General features: G+C 38.0%; 1 protein-coding gene across 1 annotated transcript in view; it reads right to left on the reverse strand.

The window, feature by feature from the left end:
• LOC150099277 (enkurin domain-containing protein 1-like) overlaps positions 1 to 2,461 on the reverse strand; it is a 66,705-nt gene extending 64,244 nt beyond the window's left edge. Inside the window, exon 1 of the mRNA XM_090404253.1 lies at positions 2,328 to 2,461. The gene's annotated coding sequence lies outside the window, so the exon portion shown is untranslated. The remainder of the gene's footprint in view (positions 1 to 2,327) is intronic.
• Positions 2,462 to 11,764: the final 9,303 nt, after the last annotated feature.

Genomic DNA, 11,764 nt, shown 5'->3' on the forward strand with positions numbered 1-11,764 from the left:
ACCATTAACTGTTATTGCCTTACCAGCCACATTTTCGAAGAAGAATGGACCAATGATGCCTCCAGCCCAAAATCCGCGCCAAACAGTGACACGTTGTGGATGCATTTGTTTCTCAACAATCACTCGTGGATTTTCTGAACCCAAAATGCGACAATTTTGTCGATTAACGAAGCCATCAAGATGAAAACGAGCCTCATCGCTGAAGATGATTTTGTTCGAAAAATAAGCATCCACTTGTTGTTGTTCCATAATCCATTCAACAAACTCTCTTCGCTGTGTGTGGTCATTTTTAATAACCCTGAACTGTCAGCTGTAGCGGTCTTTTTTTTCTCGTTGGCAACACTTTACTGCACCAATGGTGCTAAATTTAAATCTTGCGTGAATTTTGGGACACCTTGTATATATGCGTATGGTGCCTGAATGAAGCTAAGTTACGATTGATATGCACACCTAAGAAATCTATCATATATGTGAAATTTCATAACAGTTGTGATATAAAATAGGCTTATTGAAGATTTAATTAAGTGAATGCGAGAGAATATACTAGGAATCCAATTTAAGTGATCATTCAAGGCTAAAAAAAATAGTCTTCTGTGAACCAAACTTGTATTTTCATGATATGTGTACAATTATTAGACCAGTAATTAAGCTTGTTTGTTTTGATTATTTAAAGCGTTGTCAGATCCAATCTTCTGCAATGCACTGATCCCAAAAAACACAATTCGGACTTGCAAACAGGAACCCGACTAGAAGTGATTTAAGATAGGTAGCGAATATTTTGCCATGACTGAAAAAACCTTGCTGAGGATAAGATATAGATAATTCTTGATCTACTAGGGTATGAAAGCTTTCTTTTGCCTATAGGGGAACTTCGGGGGTGCAGTCATCAAATAAATAAATATCTGGAGATCCTAAGCATGAGAAGGAATACTTAAGGTAGATCAATAAAGATAAAGAATAAAGAGATATTAACAGTATATGTACAAGTTAGAAGTAGCAAGCAACCAGTAACTATATATATACTTTACAATGGCACAGTATACATTACATATCACAGTTTTTCTGATGACAGTCAACAAACTTTGCAATGCCCATATATCTCAAGCCAGAAAATCTATAATCAGTTCCCTAAACACTGATCTTGCATTTCATTGAGATAAGGACAATTCTATCAACTTCAACAGTACCAAAACAATCTTGCCTTATTTCCCACAAGAAAGACTGCCTTCATCTCTCCTCACCTTTGACAATACCCAGATCTTCACACAAGATTAGATATCTCTTCTTGGACTGACTTACTCCTATGCCACTCCTGGCATAAGCACATCACAGCCATAGGCTTCTCCACATCCAAAAAACTAGGTGTACTCTTCACACTAAAGACATAATTTCTCACTTATGCAACTTCTAACATTATATAAATACCAAATATGCCCTTCCCTGCCCTAGAATAGTGTTCTCACATATCAAGTGGTGAACCAAAAACCTCTCTAAAAATGCTTGATGCTGTCCAGAAGGTGGCAATTTGGTTAATTGGTCCCAATCTTACACTCACTACACAGATGCAGTCAGATGCACTCATCGATGAACCGTATTCACTCCATGTTTCTTAGACGGGTATTTTCATGAATACTGTTCTAGCAAACTGGCTGACACCATTCCTACACTTTCCTTCAAATACATGAGCAACTGCTAGTCATTCATTCACTGCCCAGCTCCAAACACAGCAAACCAATTTCACATCCTCTTCTTTCATGCCTTCTGTCTCAGCTTTCTGGAAGAGTCTTCCCACATGGTTTCCTTAACTAAAACCTTCAGTTATTCAAAAAACATATCAACAAGTTCTTTCTTCTTGACCCATGCACAGCACTGATGTGTTATAGGCCTCTCCCATGTGGGACTGATATGGGGGGGAACCCTCGCATTCTATCTCAATGACTACATCATAGTCAGATACGTCTCATTAATGCCAATAACTATTGATTAAGAACAAACCAACGAAAAATTCTGCCCTTTGGGATAACAAAGTAGTCCCTTGGGCCCGCATCTACCCTTAAAATTATTCCGATTCTTTACTTGAGGAACTATATGTATATAAAAATGTAAGATTTTGTTATTAGCTTTGCTTTCTTAAAATATGCTTACTTTTAAAAATCTATCTCAAACTAATTGGAAAAGGTACTGTCAACATTCCTTCTATCAAGTCAACAGTAATAACTTCGCATTATACCTAGAAATTTAAATATTCATGACTGTTTAAAAGAAATTTTTAAAAAAAATCATGAGTTACATTCTATGTAAATCATACTTAACGCAAAGGCACCAACCTTTTTGTACGATGCGATTCCTAACCATTATCAAATGCATCTTTCCATATCATCTGTGCACATAAACAAATTAAACTTTAAGATGTAAAATAAATGCAATAAAGCACAAATCCACGACTTCATTAGCTCCTTGTATTCACAATTCACATCAACTTTGAACCATCACTTTAAAAAGCACATCGCACATACCGCAATACGATCGGAAACTATGCATTTAAGAGACAGCAGCGCTACCTTTTGACAAGAGTTCAGAAAACAAAAATACAGGGATACTTATCAGAACTTCTCGGCAGACAGCTGTAGTTGCTATAACTATTCGTGGAATATGTCAAGAGGTAGTGATAAATACGTACAGCTGCACCCACAAAAAATCTGCAATGTATACTGCTTATATATGCAATTAATGCGCATTTATGAGACGAACAAAAACGTTTCGAATTAGACTTTTTATTTTCCTGTTTTTTTTTTTCCAAGGAAAAGAAAATTAAAGGCCTAACACTAAAACAAACGCCCTTTCAACAGGGTTAACACAGGCACCTGGCACCTGTGTTAGCCCTGTTGTAAAATATTATTACTATTATTATTATTCAGTGACATCTCAGGTTTTTAAATATAAAAAATCTCTCTTTCAATAAAAAATTAAATAGGTTTATGCTTCTTTTTCTTTAACTGGAAGTAACAGCACTCTTACTCTGAATTTTATTTGTCATTATTAACAACAATAAAATAAAATATAAACAGCTTACAATTTACAGCGACACATCAAAAGACAGAGATGCAGCGACGTCGTAATTAATGGGAGGTATCAGGAATAATAATAATGCGAGTATTACTGTTCAGTAATACCCGCATTATGTTTTTACGCGTTACGCAAGTTTTTCTTTCTTTTTTTTTCTTTTACTTTACATGACACATGCATAACTTCGTTATAACTTACATCACAATAAGTCAGGAGAAAAATACCCAAAACTGGAAAAATGACTTGTTCAATATTATAAATTACCTGGTCATTTTTCTAGTTCTAGATTTTTTTTTTTTTTTTTTTTTTTTTTTTAATCTCAGAAGAAAGAGAAGAAATTTAAAATTTAAGGGAAAGTATGGTAAGCAGTGTGAGAACTGAAGTGGATCTCATACAATAAATCCTAAAATTTCATGGAAGTTATGAATAATTATGATGATAATAAATGACTTAGATATATAGAAAAGCAATCCCCTCATTTGTGTACTAAAATTAAGTCTTTGCACGGCTAATGAAGAAAATAATCAGCTTGCAGCACAACCGGAAGATTTTTAAATATGAAGTTTTAAATTTCATATTTAAAATAGTTTTTGTGGTGGAGGTGGGCGGTAGATGGCGTTGATGGAGATGATTCGTAGTAGAAGTTCGGTGTAGTGGTTGAGACAGTTGTAGGTGTCCTCCCGCGATGAATCTTCGGACTCCTTGGAGGTATCAGGAATAATAATAAACGCCACCTACATTTATTAAATATATCTAAAAATTTATTACTGTAAACCAACAGCATAAATTACGTCATTATTAATGTCATACGGGTATAGTTCTAGAATCTTTACAGACATCAAAGTGGTTTAGAAATGAAGCAATAACTTGCTTCCCGGATGCTAATATTTTCTGATATGGTTTTTACGCATAAGCCTAAAAAAGGAAGGAAGCAGAAAAGAAAAATTCATGTTCTATGAAATGTGATTATGTGTTGTTAAGTTCGTTTATTATCTCCATCAGTTGATTAGAGGAAGTCTTCTAAAGTGATAATATCATCGGCAAATTTTCTAAACATAACTTGACAGTGGAAAATGTAAGAACTATTGAGTCACCTTGCTCACACCTTTTTTTGAGAGAAGTACTCTCCCTTTCTTTAAGTTTAAGGCAGAAGAGATCAATAGGATTTGAAGTGAGCTGCCTCAATGATAAACAATAGCCAATATGATCTTAACAGAGTCACTAGTTAAAAAGAGATTTGGAGTGTTTGAAGAGTGGTTAGGCTTATCTGGTATTCTAGTAGGCATGTGAACAATTTGCGTTAGATCATTGACAATTTGCTTTAGACAGCTGATTCAGCATCTCAATCAGCTGGATCGATGCAGTAGAAAAAGTCAGTTGGAGATACGAACGTTAAAATATCCGAAGCAGATTACCTCATCATGAGGAAAAATGGACTGCAGAAATCCAACATTGCAACAAATGGGAATCACAAAGTTTAAAATGGTGGGTAGCATTAGGAGAGTGATTGAAGAATAAATAATCAATAGCTTCCTATTGATTTACAGAAAGTAAGAGATGAAAAAGTGTCATCATCATCATAACCAAATTCTTGCCATGTACCCTCAAGGGGTGTACAGGATATGACAGTACTACATGAAAAAAATTACATCATTACTAACTTCCTGTCTACAATTTTCCTCCAAATCAGTCTGTTACTTGTCAAGACTCCAACATTATCAGATCTTATATTTCTATCGTCTAAGGCACTTTGTACCGTATCAATCCACCTATATCTTGGTCTTCCACTGGGTCGTTTTCCTGTCAACCTTGGCAGAGAACACTTGTTTTTGCTAATCTTTCCTCGCCCATTCTGTTTAAGTGACCATACCACCTGAGATTAGCTCTGCTAACGCATTCCTGGATGCTGACAATGTCAAGTTCTTTCCTAATATCCTCGTTTTTAATATGATGTTGCCATTGATGCCATCTGTTCACGCCTCTAATCTTTCTCAGGACTCTCATATCTGTGGTCTCTAGTCTTTGGTTAAGTGTTTTACTTCTGACCCAACTCTCAGATCCATAAGTTAAAACTGGTTTGAACACTGTCTTGTATACAGCTAATTTAGTGTTTCGACTAATTTCTCACTTATTCCGTATGAATTTATTCAATTGACTTCCTACCATACCAGCTTTGTTGATTCTGTTGTCTATTTCCGTATTTAATTTACCATCTTCACTAAAAATCGTGCCTATGAAAAAGTGTAGCTTAACTAATTTTGTGAAATGAAAAGATATTTAGAGATTCATTTATTTACAGAGCAAACTTAAGAAATTGGTGTTTCTGATTACAAGTACGTTTACAAACCATTTAATAAGCATAATGTCCTTTATTGAGATCTCTTAGTGTAATCTTTATTCTTGTAACTGTAAATCATTAACTGGTAAGATACACTGACTTATAATCACTTGTCATAATTTCTTTTCACAACCTAAAAATTTTAACTTTTCCAAAAAGAATTTCGCAAATGTAAATGTTTAGTATGATTGGAATCTCCATGATGACAACAAGTATAAATAAATAACTAAATGAAAGTATTTATATATTTTCTTATCACACATTTTGCTGTAGCAAATTTTCGCTTGGTCAGAGAGTAAAGTATTATTACATGACACCTCCGCGGAGTACCAGGACTTATCTGGAGGTGACGCTACACCAGTGGCGGCCCATACATAAGCACTGCAACACTGCAGCATCCCCAAGGAAAAAATTAAAAATTTAAATTTTGTGCTTGTTTATAAATAATAACAATGCTGACAACATTACATAAATGCAATACAACATGTTAAAGGTTACAGCTTATGTTTCGACAGTGATTGAATAGTTAATAATTGGAATTGTTCGATTAACGCTTTAGATTACGAAACAAATGCACTGCGATCTGACGCTGTGTCAGAATTATCACGTTTGGCCATGCAGCCATCTCGCCGATATTCGTTTGCGCTTATGATTGCACCTTACAAGTCATTCCTGCTTTGTTTGTTCAAGCATCAGTAAACAAGTATTCTAGTCGTCAAGTAACTTCACGACTAGAATAATTGTATATGGAGGCAGATGACTTCACTTTAAGTTCCCATAGTATCTCACTTACTTTCGGACATGTATACATCTTGGAAAGACATCAACAGACGCTAGTGTGAGGAACAAATAGCCATAGCTTTCGCCTCAATAAGATTTAGGAGCTTCTTCCACTGGGATGACTGAAACAGTCATACAGGGGAATCAAAATTAAAGTATCCGTGTTTAAAGCCTCGTGCAGCGCCACCCACTGATCGGAATGCTGCGAAAGTTTGCAGGAATATATTGTGCGTCATGAGGATGCGACATCTGCGAGCAAAACAGTTCAACAATTCACCACAGAGGGAGTTGTACTTTGTACTGAATGCAGATGTAGTAATTTTTCTGTGTGTGTGTGTGTGTGTGTGTGTGTGTGTGTGTGTGTGTGTGTGTGTGTGTGTGTGTGTGTGTGTGTGTGTGTGTGTGTGTGTGTGTGTGTGTGTGTGTGTGTGTGTGTGTGTGTGTGTGTGTGTGTGTGTGTGTGTGTGTGTGTGTGTGTGTGTGTGTGTGTGTGTGTGTGTGTGTGTGTGTGTGTGTGTGTGTGTGTGTGTGTGTGTGTGTGTGTGTGTGTGTGTGTGTGTTTAAGAAGCAGAAAAAAACGACACAAGCATAAATAACACATTTTATTCACTTCCATTATGCATTCACGGAATGTTCAGTGCTCTTCCCTTCCCGATTTGCCACAAACGGAACCCTTTGCATAATGTGTTCAATACGCCTAATGTGTTGGGACTGATGTATTATGCATATGCTGTGTTATGTCTTTCAGCGCTGGAAAGTTATCAGGATGATCCCGATAAACCCTGTATTTGATAAATCCCCAGAGCCAATGTCACAGGAGGTCAGTGGAAAACCATGCAGTGGAAAAGGCATGGCTGATCACTCTAGCTTCCATGTAATGTTCTCAAAGAACCTCCTGTTAGGATCGACCGATGTATGAAGGGGACCAGTCTTGTATGAAAATGACTGCCATGCACAGGCGTTGCTAAAGCTGTGGCACAACAAAATTGTTTCATCATGTCGCGATACCTCTTGGTAGCAACTGAGCAGGTCACACGACCCGACTGGCGAATGTCCTCAAAGAAGAATGGTCCAATTATAACCAAGCTGTAAACCCACACCAGATATTAAGTTTATGTGAATGCTAAGGAATTTATTGGATTGCATGAGGCTTTTGAGTAGCCCATACCTGGCAAGCGTGGGCATTCACAGCTTCGTTCAGGTGAAAGTGAGCCTCATCTCCCCACAAAATCATCCACGGCCATGCAGCATCCAACTCCACTTGAGCAAGGAATGTTAAAGCGAATGACAGTCGACTTTGGAAGTCCTGCGGGAGCAACTCCGGTGTCATGGTTAATAGGTAGGAATAATATGTTGAACAGGTAGAAATGCAGCATCTTCCATAGAACTTTCCAGACAGTTGTATAAGGTACATCCATGTGAATTTATACAGCACATGCACTGCAGGAACCAATGCTGTTATTTATAGCCTGCTCCACAAAGGCAGTAGCAAATCCATTCACTTGTTGTGAACTGACTGGTTTGCGACCTCTGTCAGGTCTAACACCCAACGATCCCGTTTCTTCAAATCGACTAATAATTCCTCGCAAAACACATGGAGATAGTGAACCCCCATCGACATTTGCCCAGGAAACAAAATTCGCGGAGTGTAGCAACAACATTGCAATTGTTTAGGTTTTCATTTCATTTTCATTTTGTATGGTAATTCAACAGCTGTGAGCCCTTTTTACGGATAGGTACGGCACCACCTCAAACCACCTATTTTTATCCGGGCTCGGTACCGGCATAGATGACAATTCAGACGTATGACTGGAGGGATTGTCTTACGTATTCCTGAGTGTATCCGTGTGTGTGTTCACGGGGAAGATTTGCCTGCTTGCGGGAGGAAAAACTCCAGATAAACTGGGGGGAAAACCCTGCTTTCCACGCCCAAGACCGGCTAACTTGGCTATGCCTGAGGAAGATCCTTAAGCTCTTCACGTCATCGACGGGAATCAAACCTAGGATACTCCTTCCCCAGGCATATGGTTACGAAGCATATAGCCACTAGGCTAACCTCGCAGACATTGTTTACGTAATACAGATACAAGAGCAAGGCATGTTGAGGCAAGGTTAGTGTCATCACAGCGGACTGTATCGCCAAAGTTTTGTTGCACTTGGATGGCGTTCCACAAAGCTTTAAACATGGATACTTTAATTTTGATCAACTTGTACTTTCCACAAAGGTACGATAGCGATCAATGGGAATCTTGGACCATTCTACCTGTAGACATGTAATGAGAGCCTGGCCTGTTGTCGAGCGGACTCCACTTGACCTCACCTGACGCTTCAGTTCATCCTGCAGATGTTCAATATGGTTGAGATAAGGGCTCAATGGAGGTCAGACAAACCACATGGTTACAGCAACAGCCTTGTGACATGGTGAATTATCTTGCTGAAAGAGACAATGGTCAGTTCCATAGAAACGCCACAAAGTAGGAAGTGTTACATTGTCCAGAATATTTAGATACTTGTATTTCCTGGTTTGTTTGTGGTGACACAAACACTGAACCGAGGCCAAACCAGGAAATATAGGACCATACCATCACATCGCCACCTCCGAATTTCATATTTGGGGTTGTGCACTCTGGTAAGAGATGATTACCCACAGCTGATCATCTGCTGGGTAGAGGTGTAGCGTGATTCTTTTCCCCATAACACAGCTCTCCAAGCTTCCACGTTCCACTGTACACGCTCTTTGCACCACTGAAGGACGCTGCATGTTTGCCAGGGTCATGTCGGAGTTACATGTTCGCGATCCAACCATGGGAACCCATGTTGTGAGCCTCGGTTCTGAAAGTTTTGGAAAGATTCCTGTTCCAGTCGATGCCGGAAACTTCATATTCAACGTATAGTCCGACAAATGGCTGTTTTTTTACATGTTATCCTTCATTGCACCCTATGGTCACATTCGTTGAGGGTGGTGGGTCGTCCACTGCGGGTAGCTAACTCTAATTGCAGTTGGCTTCCTGCGCTTCCATCTCAGTATGGTATCCCTCACTGTTGATGTGGGATGGCCCAATTTGTCAACAATCCGCTAAAAGAGAATTCTGTGAGTTCCTTTTTCGCAGCCATTCACCCAGACAGATAAAATTGGGATCATCATAATCCTTCAATTTATAAAGCTAATCAAACCCTGCTTGTTATATGGCACAACACAACTTGCCTATGAGGGAGTGTCTGTTAACTTCCTTCCAAGAGGTGTCTATATTGACATGCGTTATGGACAGAATTACTTCTCGGTAGGGTTTCTATCTTTATTGAGATGTCATGAGTGGAAGCTAGACTCGTTGAAATAATAAAAGATTAATCAATTGTAGAAGTCATATTTCCACATGCTGCCTGAGTCGTAAAGTTCCTTTGCTTGCATATTTTTATATTTACTCGCACTTGGGTAAAGAATAACACCAAGAATATTAGTGCTTATTACGTATAATTTAAGTGAAAAAAAAATTGTTACATTTATCTCTTGTGAAAAGTAATTGAATAATGTAATGATGATTCACAATTTTCTCACTAGTATATAGAAAAAGTATATGTTCATCCTCCCGAAACTTTGGAATTATTATTGTTGTTGTTGTTGCTTCTGTAGCTCAGGTGGTTTTGACAGACTCCTTTGGATGGAAAGACCTGGGTTCGAATCCTGTCTGTGACGCTAAGAGCCTTTATCGGGCTCTTCAATATGAGTTAGCTGGTCTCATAAGGAGGTAAAAGGCTTTGTTTCCGGGAAACACAAGTTTTCGTCCCTCAAAAAAAGTCAAACCTGCCTCGTGAATATACTACACACATTACCCCGTGTGGTGCCCGGGATAAGAACAGCGCTACTGTAGCCTATGCATGTCGTAAGAGGCGACTAAAATAGTTTTTGCCTCCGTAGCGCAATTGGAAGAACGATGGTACGTTGCGTCCTTCAATTGGAAACGGCCTAAGCTCGAGTCTCGTCATGACGGGAGGAATCTTTATATGGAATTTTTCAATCGACGGTGAATTAGCCGATCTCATACGGTAGTAGCAGGATTTTTTCTCCCAGAAATTCGGATTTTTCATCCTGCATACAGAAAAATCGGCCCTTCAGAACACACGCAATTTACAGGCAAAAAAATACTATCTGTGGTGGTAGGCAGTAGATGGCGGTGATGTAGATGATTGGTAGTAGAGGTGGAGACGGAGAGTTATACAATAGGTGTCCTCCCGCGATGAGCCTTCGAACTCCTTGGAGGTGTCACGAATAATAATAAAACTGGTGAGCAAGAAAGGCAACGAGAAGCCACCATATTCTGTAAGAATTTCCTAGTAAAGTAGCATTGTTCTTCCGCCGTTAGCTTGAGGAGAAACCATACCCTTTTATTAATGTTGTTGTTGTTGTACGTCCATGAAGCCTTTCCTTAAGACTTCACACTAAGTGACAAAATGCAAAAGCACCCTCTCTAGTTATTAAAACACCTTTTCAACAACTATATTTGAAAATGCCCAAGATCATCGTATAGCGTATTTAACCCTTAATGCTGGTCCCCAACCAGCATTAAGGGTTAAAAGCGTTCGATGACCAGAGAAAACATTACCTCTTAAATGATGCAGTAAGAGGAGTTCCTAATGGCTTCTGTTCGGTTGATTTATTTAAAGTCACAAGAGAACACCTGACGTAAAATTTCCCCATTGCTTTCATTGTTTTTCAAATGATATATAACATATCAGATTGCGTGTTCTACTCTCCTACTCGCTGCATCCACCTGCTAAGTTTTTGAAAGATGTTTGACAGATTCGATTTTTGACCTCAATATTTATAATGATCATTTAAGATCGCTCACAGAGACAACGCTTCCTGTCTCTGAAACATTTATTGTAGAACTTACGGACCAACTTAAAATTAAACTTAAAATATGGTACGTATTAACATTCTTAACACTAAAAAACCTCACATATGTTATTTATTACTAGATGCAAAGCTAGAGAATGATTTGAATTATATTAATATTAGCGTAAGAAATGCATTCTAAATAAATATCTGAAGCCAAACAGGATAAACAAAACCGATAGAAGCCAAACAAGTTTATTAAATTTTTACTTACAAAAACCAGAAATTCATTTTAATTATTTTTTTAAAGTTTTGCTTTGATTCCAAAGAACTTACCTAACACGTAGAAAACGACAAAAGTAAAATTTAAATGGGAAACGAGAATTGCAGAAAGAACATTATTCGTTGATATCTCCTTCTGTAGAATTAAAGCAAGGTGACCTGGATCTTCTTACAATATTGTTCTGTTCAGAATGGTCCTCTGGCATTCCTGTAATTCCTACTGCCTCTTCAATTTCTTCTACTTCTTTCTCTTCTTCAAATTCTGTCATTTTTCCTTCTGTTACATCATCATCTTCATCTGTTATTTTTATTACGTTTTCATCTTCTATAATTTCTACCTTTTCATCTTTGTATTCCATGATTTCTTCTTCTTCTCCACCTTCATCTTCTATCATTTCTTCTTCTTCTTCTTTCTCTTCTTCTTGGAAATAGTAACATTCTTGCTTAATATCGTTTCCTGTTTT

This window comes from Typopeltis vanoorti, chromosome 14, assembly GCF_054136105.1.
Source record: "Typopeltis vanoorti isolate ZY-2024b chromosome 14, IOZ_Tvanoo_1.0, whole genome shotgun sequence".
In the NCBI taxonomy this organism is placed as follows: Eukaryota; Metazoa; Arthropoda; class Arachnida; order Uropygi; family Thelyphonidae; genus Typopeltis; species Typopeltis vanoorti.